A 15299-nucleotide genomic window follows, 5' to 3' on the forward strand; every position below is an offset into this window, starting at 1 on the left:
TCACCGGCTCGTGGCCACTGCGTCCAACCAACCTGATGGTATTGATGTACTTGTACAAAGCCTGCGTGCAAAACAAAGGCTAGAGAAAGGATCAGTACTTGATAGGTGTGCGCGTACTTGCCTTCTAGCCGGATAAGTGATCTCCCCACTAGAGATACACATAGGGTATTTGGAGATGTATAAATACGCTCCGTCCAGGGCGTCGGTATACAGGTATTTGAAACTGACGCGCGGGCGTTCGGGTGTATGTACGATTCAGCGAGGCGTCGACGGGAGCTGCACCGAGCCTCTACATCTGCATAGTTAGCTATATACCTGATCAAATACGTGAGTGATGTAGCTCATACCATGCATGTAATCAACAAGTATCCGCTGGTTGGTACGTGGGCAAAATCAACGTGCATGCATGCACGTGGAGCCCAACCAAGGATTAGCTGGTGCATGCCCGTACGTGTACATCCAAATATCAAACATGGACGTGTAATTTGCACTTAAAGAAAAAACATTTGAATTTAAACTTACAAATTCTAAAAGCAAGAAACACAAAAACACATCAAACAGTGGAACCTCTCCATTTTGCAACAAAGCTCTTTCTGTGTCAAGATTAATGATGTCCTAGGACCTTACTTTGTAGGGGGGAAAGGGCTCAAACAAGGAGATCCGAGCTCGGAGGGGAACTTTTGGTCTATGGGGACATATGCACCCTGTATGGAAAAAAAAATTAGTAATTCAACAAAAAGTCAAAAATTCCTGAAAATATTTTTGAAATAAACTTGACCTTCTATTGTACTCATGAAAAATAAAATCCACAAAAAAAAATATCCTTTTGACTTCTTTTCAAAAAAGACAAATTTCCGGTCAAAATAGCGTGAATAGTGACCTATAATAGCAAATAAATTTTGTCTTTTTCGCTTTGAAGTCAACATATTTTTCTTTTTTGTGAAAATTGTGTATATCTAGTGCGTAAGTAAGTCAACTTTATTCTAAAAATAGTTTCTTAACTATTTTTACTTTTTGTTTAACTATTAAAAATAAATCCCCATACAGGGTACATATGTACCCAGGGACCATTGGGTATTTCCCATCCGAGCTCCCCCATGCTTTTCAATCTAGTAGCTGATGTGTTCTCTCGTATGCTGGTAAAAGCTGTTAACAGTAACATAATCTCTGAGATTGTTCCTCATATCATCCCACAGGGACTGATATGTTTGCAATATGCTGATGACACAATCCTCTTCCTAAATCCCAAACCTGATTATGTTAAAAATTTAAAATGGCTCCTGGCATGCTTTGAGAACCTTTCTGGGTTGAAGATTAACTATGATAAGTGTGAGGTAGTGCCAATAAATATGATTGAAGATGATGGCAAGTTGTTATCCCAAATCTTTTGCTGTAAATTGGGGGATTTCCCCCTGAAATACCTAGGAGTCCCACTACACTACCTCAAACTGAGAAGAAAAGACATTCAGTACATCATAGACAAGATTATTAAGAGAATTTGTAGCTGGAAAGGGAGACTACGTAGCTGTGAGGCTAAGTTAGTCCTCCTTAAAGCTTGCATTGCTAGTATTCCTATGTATCTAATGTCTGTTATTAAATTCCTCAAATGGGCAATCAAAGCCATCACTTCTCAGATGAGTCATTTCTTCTGGGGGGGGGGGTGGCTGGGGGATGAGCATAAATACCATCTTGCTAACTAGGGGTTAATCTCTCAGAAAAAGGTTTTTGGTGGTTCGGGGGTACCCAATTTAAGAGAATTTAACATGGATCTGCTGGCCTCTTGGGCAAAAAGGTACTTCATGGACAGTGATAAAAACTGGGTGAAGTTGGTAACTCATAAGTATAGAACCAGCAAACCTAATTTGCTATGGTCCAAAGAGGGGTTAGGATCTCCCTTTTGGAAGGGAGTTACCTGGGCTTTTGAAGGGATAAGACCTTTTTTTAAATGGAAGTTGGGCAATGGCGATAAGGTCAGCTTCTGGGATGACACTTGGGTGGGGGATTCTTCCCTAAAAACCCAATTCTGGGAAGTCTATGAAATTTGTCAACAACAACATTGCACAGTTTCAGAGGTGTGGGATGGGGTTAGTTTGAAACTTATCTTCAACAGATGTGTGGGGACTGAGTTTATGGAGAGATGGCACGATTTGATCCAAGTCATCTCTACCAAAACCATAACTAATGAGGAGGACCAACCTATTTGGCTGTTAGAATCATTAGGGGTGTAATCAGTCAGGTCCTTTTATACCATGATTAACTGGGGTGGGGTTTCTACCCCTGTTTGGAAAAAAAATTGGAAGATTGTTGTGCCCCATAGATATCTAGTCTTTCTGTGGTTAGCCTTTAATAATAAAATTCTTACCAGAGATAATTTAAATAAAAGGAGGGTGGTGGAAAACTTAAAATGTTTGTGTTGTGATGAGGAAGAATCAGTTTGTCACCTATTCTTTGAATGTGTGGTTGCCAAACAAATTTGGAGTGATGTGGCTGACTCTTTTGAGTTTAGTATCCCTAATAATATGACTGAGTTATCCTCCTTCTGGAATATGAATAACAAGAAAACTGTTGTTAATATTGCTTGTGTTGCTACCATTTGGGGGCATTTGGACTATGCGTAATGACATGTGCTTTCAGGGCATACCATGAACAAGCACACGTACAATCTTGGCAAGGATCAGCGCGTCGTTACATCAATGGAAGATCCTCTGTGTGGGCGACCAATCGGTGCTGCCGAGAAGATGCCTTCAACTCCTGGATCAGCGAAGAGGCGAGCTGCTCAGGATTGCATGGGCCTGGGGCTAAGAGCGTGCATGAAGAAGACCCGAGGCGAGGCGTTGAAGACTCAGTCGGAGTAAAAAGGATGCACAACAGATCCCCATATCCTGTGGATACTCTCTAGCGTGGCTCGGGCGAGGGCTGTGGGTTGTCTGTTTGACAGTAGACGTTTTTCCCTCTCGGCAGTTCTGTTTTAGTTGGTTCTGCAACATTAAAACATTTGAGGCCGTAGTTCTTTCTTGCCTTTTCGTTTTCTCTGGTCTGCCACCTCGGGTAGGCCCGATTGCTTGTAACAATCTTTGATGACTCGTGGTTGCTCCGTTTTTAATAAGAATGGGGTGGGGGGAAACCCCTTTTGATCAAAAAAAAAATTTGCGGTAGCTAAAATCACTTAAATAATCAAAATGAAGATCGTAATCCTTTTGAGATCGGTATATACATCTATAAATATTATATGTGCACCCTAATTGAATGTATAAAATGATTTGGTCAAAACTGATTTAACTTAGGGCATCTTCAAAGCGGATCCTCAAACCTTCCGCAAACGGCCGGACTTAGTTTGCCATCCAACAGGGTCCTGTATCGGTCCACCGATGCGTCCTGACGTCCATTTTCCTGCAAACCCGAGTCGGGATATGTGCCTGGCGAATCGAAAATCACCACGTACCCTCTCCTTCTTGTCCGGATGGCATGGCGGAAGGCCGGCTGATGCATGTTGCTTTCGGCGGAGAGTGATCGGAAGGTTATAGCATGCATATATGTTGTTTGGCGGGAGGTTTAAACATGCATGCATGTTGTTGGCTCGCATGCATGTGTTTACACCTTTTCTTTTTCTTTTTCAAGTGCTTTTATTCATGTAGAGTGTGATTATCAGCTTCTTTTTAGGGGTTTCGCTTGCAGTCGTATGCTGCTGGGCAACTACTGGCCCAACTGCTTACCTTTTTTGTTTGAGACGCTGGGCGGCCCATCATGATCCATTGAAGTAAGCTTCACTCAGCCCGTCCTCTTGTCTCAAAAATAAAAAATAAACTCAGCCCCAGGTCCTCTTCCAGTCATCCCATCCCTCGGCAAGCTAAGATCCCGGCGGGCGCGGACGACGAGTACGTGACCCTCGACGCCGGGAGCATGCAGCAGCCACGCGCGTAGTCGTCGCTTGCACGCGGCTTAGCGCGCCGATGCGCCGCCGGGGAAGCGCCGGCAGCTCCGATTACTTCTCTTCAGTCCACGGGGTCGGCCTGCCTGCTTGCACGTCAGGTGCTTGTCTTTATTCCTGACTTACAGACTTAGCTTCCATGGGTGTTTGGCTACTTCTAGTTCACTGTTCTGTTCCACTGGGTCCATATCTAGCTGCATTGCTGCTGCTGAGTGCATTCAGAATCATGAACCATCTTGGTGTTTGTGTGGATGTTTGCTTCTGAATCATGAATTCCTGCCGTCCACCTAGCACGTTACCGGTTTTTCTTTTCTTTTTTTGCACAGCAGCGTACATGCTTATGTGGGTGTTATATGAAGAACCCTTTGTTATTCTCTTTCCTTTAATCCTGCAAATAAAAACGTCCCTTTATATGTAGCCCTCTCCTTGGCGACAGCCCTCTCTCGAGCTCTCGCATCCACTGTCTCCAGGTTTCACAAAGAGCAGAGAGACAAACATAGAAAACAGAGTAGAGAGACACCAGATATGTGTCAGGGCAACACCTGCCCTTTCTTCCTTTACCTGGCAACATCTGCTTACCAGAAATGGGTGCTTCTCTAACCAGCAATGAATCTTCACAGCCAACAAATGCTTACATGCTTGCTCTCTTGAGTCAATTGCAAGAAACCACCACATTTGCGGCTAGGTTTGCCAGAAACTACCAACTTGTTAATCTGTTGCAAAAAACACCGAAAAATCTGTAAAGTCGTTGCAAAAAGCACTGATCGGATGATTTGATCCGTTTAATCACTTTCTTACAGGTGGGGCCAGATTGTAAGGAATTGATTTAACAAAAAAATAACACATACACCCCTAGATCTAAAAAAACAAAAGCAATCAGCCCCCGGTGGAACACCGAACCCTGTACACTCCGCGCTGCTGCCCTCGTCGAGGAGGCGGCCAGCCTTGTCGGCGACGGAGAGGGCCACGCCTCGGGGGAGGACGAGGAGGCGGCCGGCGCCCACGGCTGCACTGCGAACCGCCTCCGTAGCACACGGGTCGTGATGGCGACGCCCTCCGACAGCCCGTCGTAGCCGGGGCAGAGCTGGGATGGCGGGAGGAATGAGACGCCTCGCTCATCGTCTTCTGTCCTGGCTGCTCCACAGCACGAAGTTCGCGCGCGCCCGCCGGGCCATCTCCAGGCTCTTCCCAGACGCCTGGGTCGCGCCGTCGACCCCGTGCAGCTCGCGCGCCGCCCGTGCGCTCTCCTTCAGTGTGTCGTCCAAGAATTGGTCCACAGGGCGCCATGTGCACGCCATGGCGGCACACCTCGGAGCCCTCGTTGCGCTCGTCGCGCCGGCCAAGCAGGCGCAGTGGGCGGCGCCGATGATGGCCATCTAGGAGCAGATCGTCGAGGAGTTGAGGCGGAGGGACAAGAAGGAGTCGTCCTCCGGGGCGCCCTCGCCGGCGTCCACGGGGCTCCTCGCCGAGATGCAGGCCGCCGAGGAGGAGGATGACGCCGCGGAGGTGGAGGCCCCGATGTCGATCAGCGAGGAGCGGGCTCGAGCGCCTTGGCGCTGGCCGGCGCGTGCGTGTGGGGGCAGGGTGGGGGTCTCATTGCTTTTGATTTTTAGATCCAGGGGTGTGTGTGTTATTTTTTTTGCTATGTCAACTCCTTACAATCTGGCCCCACTTGTAAGAAAGTGATTAAACGGGCCAAATCATCCGATCAGTGCTTTTTGCAACGACTTAACAGATTTTCCAGTGTTTTCTGCAACGGATTAACGAGTTGGTGGTTTCCTGCAAACCTAGCCGCAAATGTGGTGGTTTCTTGCAATTGACTCTGCTCTCTTACTAGCAACAAATGCCATTTTCGTGCCATAACAAGATTGGTACCAACAAATGTATGTTGCTAACTCCATTCTTGTTCTTATCATTGACTTGACAGGACGGAGGTTTCGGTCTCGGTGGGTTCATTGATTCCAGTCGTGTTGGTGGTGTTGTGATGCCTAACCACAAGAGGGTGAAGTACGCACTGCAGTCAGATCCATGGAATTGGACGGGCACGCGCCCGTCACATCCTTTCAGAGCTCAATTTGGAAAATAAGGTCACCAAGGACCTCTTCAAGGAGGAGATCATCACCCTCCGTGAGGGGATCGTAAAGTACATGATTGAAGGAGACCTAGCAAGTCATTCCCCTTGTTGCTCACTGCATCTGTCATTTTTGTTTGATCATTAGAAATGGAATTACTTAGTGCTCTTTGGTGTGCTTTACTGAGACGGTTTAAGAGTGCGGCTATCGAGAGATTAGAGGGGACTGGATGCTACAGGGGCATCCGGCACGAGGATGCGCTCCCGGTGTGTGGCCAGAGAACAAAGACCAATGGCAGGACTCTCAAGGAAAAGAGGGCTTGAGTTACCAAGAAGTTGTCCGTGACCCTCCCAGGAATAAAGTCATGCTGCGATTATTTAGGTCGTTTTTTTTTGTTTTCTTTATACTGCATATTACCGTGCTACTGTTAGTTGACAGTTAATCCAATAATAAATGCTAGGTGCCTCCCAATTGGCCTCTGCTGGACTTTCCTGAACTTTCAAATTCAACTAGTTTAGTTTGTTTAAATTCAGTTTAATGTTTTATGTGCTTCTGTATCTATGGTGATTCTGCAGCATAGCTTATTTCCTTGATGTAGGTCTGCAGCCTCATCTTATTCAGTTCTTTCCTACACCTATACGTCATACATGTTCATTATAGTGCTGAAAAGGTCAAAATAGATATTTGTGAATCTGTGCCACTAGCCTTGTTATATTCCCTTTGGTTCTTTCAGGATGGTTTAACTTTGTGTTTTTTTTTATTTGTGGTTTATCATACATGGGGCATAGAAAAGAGGCATTTTTTGTATGATATGTATAAGATTGTTTTTTCTAAGATTTCGTGTCTTAGTTTCAACAGTCATATTCTTACCTTAATAAGACCAGCTCTGGTCCCAACTATGCTTTTGTATCATCGGACTGCTCTGGCATTGTATGAGTGTTGTGGTTTTTCACTGCATGGTCAGATAAAAGCATATCTGCATCTCAACATAAGGTGTAACTAAAGGGAAAGACCATAATCACAGCAGAGCTGTGCTGCCACCAATAGACTTTACAAGTGAACAGTCATCAGGTGTGCAATTCAAGTCAATATAGCATCACTAGAAGATGAAGTGTGAAATGGACAGTCGGTAAGCATGCTGCAGTTTAATGTGTTGTATGTGTTTCAATTCCAGCAAATCATATTGACACGCTATGCAAGCAGTGGTAGTGTAACAATCTCTGTTTTTTTGGCAGCAGATCATACTGACACTTCTTATCAATCTTTTGCTCAGAGCCGAGATGAGGTACCCTATTCTCTCCCCCCTTCACTTGGTTTTTTCTTCAGTTTAACACTTGAACTTCCGTCTCTGTGCTAAATGGCTGGGAGTAGGATCTACTCTCCTGAACTCTCTGAAACCTTACATTTTGGATGTATAAGCAGCAAAAAATTTGAAAACTTTCACCGGTAATATTGAACTTTATGTGTAGGGAGACAAACTTTCTATGATACAGTAAAATGATTTTGCTGTCAATGTCCAGAGTTGGACAAAAAATCGGCCCTTTCCAAAAACAAAACTTGTCGTAGTTGGCTACAATATGGTCAGTAAGAAGAAATCTTTGAGCATTGATATATATTTGGGGTTTGTTCCCAAAGAAAATGTTCCTTTTCTTTGGGAACAAACAAGCTTGAATGTTTTTTCCAGGAAATCATAGTAACTACTCTGTTTCTTGGCAGCAGATCATACTGACACTTTGCATCATTCTTTCGCTCTGTCGGTCGAGATGAGGTACCCTGTTCTCTCCATGCTCCTGGTTTGTTCTTCAGATTAGCATCCATTTCTGGTGATAAATGACTATGTGTAGGATCTACTCTCCTGAGCTCTCTGAAACCTGACATTTTGGATGTATGCACAGCCAAAATTTCAAAAACTGTTACTAGTAGTATTGAAGTTATATGCATTTGAGAATTCCTATGATATGACTTTGTTGTAAATATCCAAATACAAAAATTGGCTTTTTCCAAACACAAAACATGGCGTAGTTTGCTACCGTATGGTCGCAAAGTAGAAATCTTCGAGCATTGATAATACAAAACGGGGGTTTCTTCTTTGGTTCGCTAAGACAATCAAATACATACAAAACGGGAGTTCCTGGTAAAATAGGTTAACACAAACTCTACATTGTCTGCATGCATTTGAAGGCAATCTACCTTCCTAAAACTCCAGCACTTTGGGCAAGAGACCTCCATACACCAACTGATCCATGTGACTGCTATTTAGTTAAATACTCCCTCCGTCCGGAAATACTTGTCCTAGAAATGAATAAAACTGATGTACCTATAACTAAAATAAGTCTACATACAATCATTCCTAGGACAAGTATTTCCGGACGGAGGGAGTATAAGGTACAAATATCTCAATCAAACACGTACTGTGGGATATATACATACCACAACCGAACATGAGGTAAGTTCAAAAATATCAATAATGGAAGTAACACTACAATAGAAGTACAAATTAAAAGAATCAGTGATGGATTCAACAGTACCACATACATGCGTTACAAGAATCAATAATGGATGCAGTCTGTTTATTTAGCCCTCGAGAAGGTGATGCAGACTTGATGAAACAACCCCCACTTAATTATACAATACGTACCAGATGATTTGTTGGTCAACTGAAAGATAATGTGACATATTCCAATCTCTTCACTCTGTGATTATCTTTGGCCACTTGCTGGCGTACTTTTGATCCAAGTAATTGGGGGTGTCCTAAAAATCATCTACCAAAAACTTGGTTATTTCATCTGCTTGATTACCAACACTGAGATGCACCTCTTGGAGGCTTTTGAGAGTCTCGATGCCGTAAATCCCTTCAAAGGCTTCGAACCGCATATCAATCCTCTCCAGTGCTGGCATTACCTCTTTTCCTGTAACTGCAAAGCTCAGCCTTGGCACCATAGTTGCAAAGAAGCGAAGCAGCTTTAGACTCTTGAATCCTCCAGGTGGAATAATGATCTCCCTGTCGGTAAGCTGTTTATTTTCCTCAAGAATGTCCACCATGTCCCTATCATCCTTGGCTGCACTGAGTGTAAAGGTCAGCGTAAACAATTTGGGTAGGTCCTGGATGAGCTTGAAAGTATCAGTCCGAAGAACTGTCACAGAAAGGGTCAGCTTATAGAGGTTATTGAGTTCTTTGATCCACTGTGGAGGCCTTTCCATCTTGCCAGACAACTCTAGGCCGATGATATATCTTGGAGGAGTGGTCATGGTGTCTAGTGAGTTGATAAAATTAGAGCTCTCATCATTGATTGCCAATGTCTGCAGACCGCAGCTACAGAGGTACTCAATGGAGGAGCGTAATTGTTTGAAGGTCTGACCGCCCTCCCTTATATTGAGCTTGTAAATGGCAAGCTTCCTTAGCCCTGTCAGCTGATGAAGGCTTGCTACAGCTGACGAGTCCTCACCGATCTCAATCCCTGACAAGATCCGAAGTGCTTTCATCGGCTCCTTGTTCTTCTCATGTGGCAACTTCAAAGCCTTCTTTGTGTTTTTGTTCCCTCCAAGCATGCTACGAAGCTGTTTGAGCTGCCCAAAAGCTTTGGGCAGCACACCGACATCTGTCTCCCTTATGTCAAGAGTTTCTAGATACTGGAGCTTCTCGATTTTTGATGGGATCTCAGAAACCTCTGTTCGTCGGAGGCTCAAATACTTCAGCACAAGCATTTTGCATATGTCATTCATATGCTTATCTGTCAAACCCTTCCAGCCCTCAAGATCAAGCACTTGTATTATTCCAATGATCACTGTTTTTGGAAATAATGACTTGCAAACTTTACTCCAATGATCACTGTTTTTTGTTGGGTTGCAAGCCACAAGGCCAGCCATGGTGACTATGGCCAAAGGCAGGCCCCCACAATATTTCCATATCTCCTCATTGACCCCTTCTTTCTCCTGACCTTTGCTGCCTTGTGGATCAGAAACACGATCCTTGAGCAGATCTTTTGCATCGGCATCACTAGGAACATCAGCTGAATGCAGATGATCAGTTCCATCTACTTCGGAGGACTCGGTATCAATAGCTTGAGATCTTGTATCCATTCTGTCGCTTTCTTTGTTGCTTGGGGATTCAGAAACACCCTGTTGATATAGACTTTTGGAGTCAGCATCACATAGAACATTAACATTGTGCAGATAATCAGTTCCATCTCTTTCTGAGCACGCCACACCAACAGCTTGAAATCTTGTAGTTACTATCACTCTACTATCTTTTGTATTATCATGTGGCAACCAATTTCTAATGGTCTCCCATGTTTCTACAGACCATATATCATCAACCAAGAGGAAATACCTGCCAAGAAAAAGGAAACAAAATACAAGTGAGAAGAAATGTGCTAACTCACTTAAGTTCATACAAGTGAGAAAGAATGCATCACATCAATGTGGTGATCACCTAGATCTTCCGAATTTGATGTTTATTTATGCGTTAGTATATAATACATAGTTACTTGCATATTTTTTTTTTCAAAAACTAAGATGATATTTACCTAGAAATGTTAATTTTAGCTATATCTCGTTGGTGTAACGGGCTAGACATCCATGTATTAAAATGTTAAAAGATAGGGAAAAAACATACGAGCTAGAGAGATGAGAGTGGTGGCAGGCGATTGTACTATCGCTCAGGCTTTTTGGTTGTTCGCCCTTTGTGCTGGGCTTTTGCTTAACTGCTCTTACTATAATCATTCGATGCACGCTTTTGTGCCGTTTGTGAAAATGTTCAGGCCAGCTGTACAGGACATTTTCACAACAACAAAAATACCTCTCAATAGTCCAAGAGTAAACCTATATGTATTCAAATTCAACACAAACACAACAATTACGAACTGACCTATTTATGAATTGGAGGGATTCATTTTTTACTTCTAATTTTTTTGGTCCAATTTAGTATGTTACTTGCTGCCTTTTTCTCAATGTTGCAGAAATTCAAATTTATAGTAAAATTTGTTTGGTCTGGCATAGCTTGTGCAACGCACCCAAGTTAAGTACTAGCCTGGGTAATATATTTTTTCTCAAAGAAATGTTGTTTATATTAATTTGAAATATAGTCTAGGTTCTATATATATGCAGCGGTACTAAATTTGCTATTGGTAACAAGTTAAAGTTCAGTTATAAAAATTGCCCAAATATTCCTTGTGCAACTTCAACAAACTTAATATTTTAGTGTTTAGTAAGCAAGGCACCACTACATATATAACTTTGTATTTATTCTTTCTTAAAAACTCCCATTTTTCAGTCACCATTGTACATACTTAAGATAAAATTGTTACGCTAAACAGCTATATATAGAAAAAGCAAAGCTATGATTTGGAGGTACCTCCTTCCATCCAACCGCTTTTTGAGTTCTTCTATAAGTTGGTCATGGTTCATTGTTTCTATCTTACTCCGAGTGCTGCCATCATTGCTTTGCGGCCTGTGACCAGAGAGCATTGACACAACTCTCTTCACCGAGCTTTTAATGTCTTCCACTAGGCTTTTCTTCTCCAACTTCCCTGTGTTGCTGCCCTCCTTCTCCTCCTTTGGCTTGATTTGACTATCTTTTGGCTTGATTTGACCGATGCCCGGCAGTAAAATTCATTCCTGAAATCTCGGTACAGTGCCATGGCAATGGTGGTCTTTCCCACACCGCCGAATCCAATCAAGGACACAACAGCTCGATGAGAGCCTTTATCACGTTTGGTTAGCCAACCCCCGAGCTGCTCCATGTCCACCTTCACTCCCACGGGGTTCTCTGTGCGAATGAGCTGACGGCTTGCAACCAAATGCTCAGCAATGCCATACGTAACAGCATGGGTTGCTCCGGCTCCAGAGCTTGTTCTTGGGTTGGGATTGTTCACTCCATATCTGTTGCGTCGCTCAGCAATGTATTGTGCCCGGACCTTGAGCTCGGCAATCTTGGAAGCAATGTCGCGGCGAGGCCAGAATGTCCATACCTCATAGATTGCCGTCACAATGAAAGAGCATCTTGCATCGCTGAGGGAGTCTTGAGGGAGCCGATGAGCAAAATCATCAATGCAATCTTCCATGTCATATGCCATGTCATGGATCTGCTTCATCCAGTTCTTGAGCCGGCGATCATGGTCGTCCAGGGCAGAGCCCAGGTCACCAAGAAAGGCCTACATGCTGGCGAGCTCGTCGTTGATGTACTGGATGTCACCGCAGACACCACGGATCAAAGTGTACTCTTGGGCAAGGAGGCCGCCCAACTTGCCTAGGAGAGATCTCATGGTGGCTTCCGAAGCGCCCACTACAAACTCCATCTTCTCCTTCTCTGCTGTTTAATAAAGGTCTTCTTTTTTCTGTGCAAGACTTCACTAGTACAATCTGTCCCCTGATGTTGTTGATCTATGAAAGAAAAGGGTACGGTCACCATCGAAAATAGCTAAATAGAAAAAGGCTCCACATGTATAATCAGATCATGAAACAATTCTTGTGAATGTCAAATTGTCCTAATCAAGGAACCTATGTAAACTTAAGTTTTACCTATCACCGCTAAACAACAGACCCAAATTTCTATCCATATATCACGGCTTACAGAATTGGTAACCACAACATATGTCAACACAACTATGTTACCCCCTGACCAAAATGAAATGGAAACAAACAATACCTAAAGTTTCTCATCCCATGTCTATGCTTGCATATGATGCTGAGGAAATTGTGGACATTATGCACTTCAAGAATTTACTGAATGGCATTTTCCAATTTATACTTTTTTATATGCCACAGTGCTAATTAATTGAGTAAAAACACACTCAATGATGATGGTTGGTTGGTAACATCAATTGCCATGGCAAGGGAACAAAAAACTACCAGACAACAGAAAATGGAGATTGGGAGCATAGGAGGCACCTGCAAACTGGACAATAAGCTGGTTGCTAAGGAGTCTTGAGCAGTCACTGGCCAGGGCATCCACCCTCGAAGGCGTCAGGTGCACAGGCGGACGCACACCCTCGAAGGCCGCCGACCCAGCTTGCCAAAAAGAGTCTTCATGGTCGTTCCTAATGACCCACCACAAACTTCATCTTCTTCTCCGTTATTGCAAGCGCAGCAAAGTATGAGTTCTGCAGGAAGTTCAGATAAAAAATAGACAGAGTTCACTTCCCTGCCCACCTCCTCAGCAGTTGTCAATCTATAAAAGAAATGGCAAAATATCGTACAGGCTGTCATCATTCCATAAATCGTGGTGAGAAGTTAATTTAGAAAACGCTAGACCCATATAGACAAGTCAGCTTGGTATTCAGAATACCCAGGCTTCAGAAAAAAATACAGTCCAGTCAGAACATGAAACAATTCTTGTGAGTACTCAATCGTCCCCAACCAAATAACCTTTAAAAACATGGCAATTGGTACTGTTCGTTGTGGTGAAATTTTAATCACTGATATATGCTAGATCTTCTAGTCTTTACTGTATCACGACTAGTAGATCTGTCCAGCTAACCACAATATGAACTTCATTCTGTTATCCCGCAAACTGACACGGAAGAGCTGTGAAATCAATGTTGAAGAAATTCTAGAAATTACATAGTTCAACAATTCCAATTGATTGGCAGTTTCAACTTCTTGGCAACAAACAAGAAGCTATGCTCTTGATTAATTCGATCTTCCCTCCCTCGAAAAAAAGTGAGAGAGAAAAACAAGGAGGGCAAGGACCAGAGATGGGCACCTGTGACGGTGGCCACCGAGTAGGCACTAGCAGTTAGTGGCCGCCGTCAAAGGCGGCAGCGGCGGAGGCCTATGGATGGCGTGGTCGTTCTCGGGCAGGCAGATGGACGAACTGGTGGAAACACGAAGACACTAGGAGTGACACAAAGGAGCTCGCCAATCACGGGAAAGAAGGCGGTGGAGAAATTAGGAGGTCCGGACGTCCGGTTCAGTTGGTAGCAGCAGCTAATAGTACTAGTATACCAATATATGTGCGCTAATGGCCAAAGATAACTACTTAATTAATTATACTGCGCTTAATTACTACTCCCTCCGTCCCACAATATAAGAATGTTTTTAACACTAGTGTAGTGTCAAAAACGTTCTTATATCGTGAGACGGAGGGAGTACTTAAGACACATATATCCATTCTCCTGGCTATGCATATAAAGGTTGGGGCTGTTCACAAGGCACATTCTTTTCTGATTTAACTTTGACCACGTAACTAAAAAACATGCTAGGAAGAGGGAGAAATTATGATTCAAAGGATTTGTTCAGAGATATTGGAGGACTGAAATCATTAGATTTTTTCCGACATGGCTTGCCACGTCCACCTTCCACCTTCCGTCGCCACTTGATGTCCACCCCAACTTTGTCATTGTGCAATGTCGTCATTTGGCAGGCACAACATTTTTCTGTATGATTGAGAATACAACTCTCCTGACCTCTGTACCACAAGAATCACACACAACCAATCGCAGATGTACTCTATATCAACTAGATATAATCCGAGAACATATGTAGGAGTAGCACTATAACCAAGATCCATGATTTCATAAATGTCGACAGTAACACCATGATTGCAACCACCCGGCACACATATAGATAGCCTGCAAAAAAAGAAAAAGATACATTGATTCAGTCAAAGATCGTATCATTACGGCATAACCAGAGGGAGGGAGGTATAATGCGGTGCCCTCTTTCATTGTGCCTTTGTCTTTCGCTTTGGTCATGTCGCCCATAAAAATAAACACGGGTATCATCATTCGAGTTGGAGGCGAAGAAGGCTGCTGCCCTCTCTGCTTTGGCTGATGCATGCATGGAGTAGCTTTGGTTGCTTGACAAGGAAAAGCATCTATTATTTATTTTTTGAGTATATATGTTTGTTGCTTCACAAGACAGCAAGCGTTATTATATTGGCCGTAATATAACGAGGCTTGCTTTTTTGTCTTGAGATCACAGTTTGGCATGCCATGTTCACTGGTCACCGTTGTACTAATATTAATTTGAGGGGTCATTCACTGGTCACCGTTGTACTCTACTAATATTAATATAATGAGGCTTTGCTCGTTTTTTAGGGAAAGCATCCACTCACATTCTATTCTTGGAGTAAGTATGCCAATCCATGTCACACACCAAAGACACAAAGGAAAGGAGAGCATCCTGTTCCTTTCTTTGCTAGTGATATTCATTTATATATTTACAAGGATAGTGATAGCCACTGAGAGTAAGTTGGTGCTTTTTCAAAAGGAAAAGAAAGTAAAAGTAAAAACCTTTTGAATATAAAAAGGAAAAGAAGAAGAAAAACATATGAAGGCTTTTCTTTTGAGGGCACAAGA

The 15299-nt window shown here is 43.3% G+C and overlaps 1 pseudogene across 1 annotated transcript; it reads right to left on the reverse strand.

The window, feature by feature from the left end:
- Positions 1-8542: 8542 nt before the first annotated feature.
- On the reverse strand, positions 8543-13894 carry LOC147956757 (disease resistance protein Pik-2-like; annotated as a pseudogene). Its single transcript, XR_015611319.1, has 4 exons — positions 13703-13894; positions 12889-13100; positions 11354-12381; positions 8543-10330 (listed from the first exon to the last, which is right to left on the reverse strand). The product of XR_015611319.1 is annotated as a disease resistance protein Pik-2-like (transcript).
- Positions 13895-15299: the final 1405 nt, after the last annotated feature.

Source organism: Triticum urartu, chromosome 7A, assembly GCF_056163025.1.
Source record: "Triticum urartu cultivar PI428250 chromosome 7A, HENAU_Tu73, whole genome shotgun sequence".
In the NCBI taxonomy this organism is placed as follows: Eukaryota; Viridiplantae; Streptophyta; class Magnoliopsida; order Poales; family Poaceae; genus Triticum; species Triticum urartu.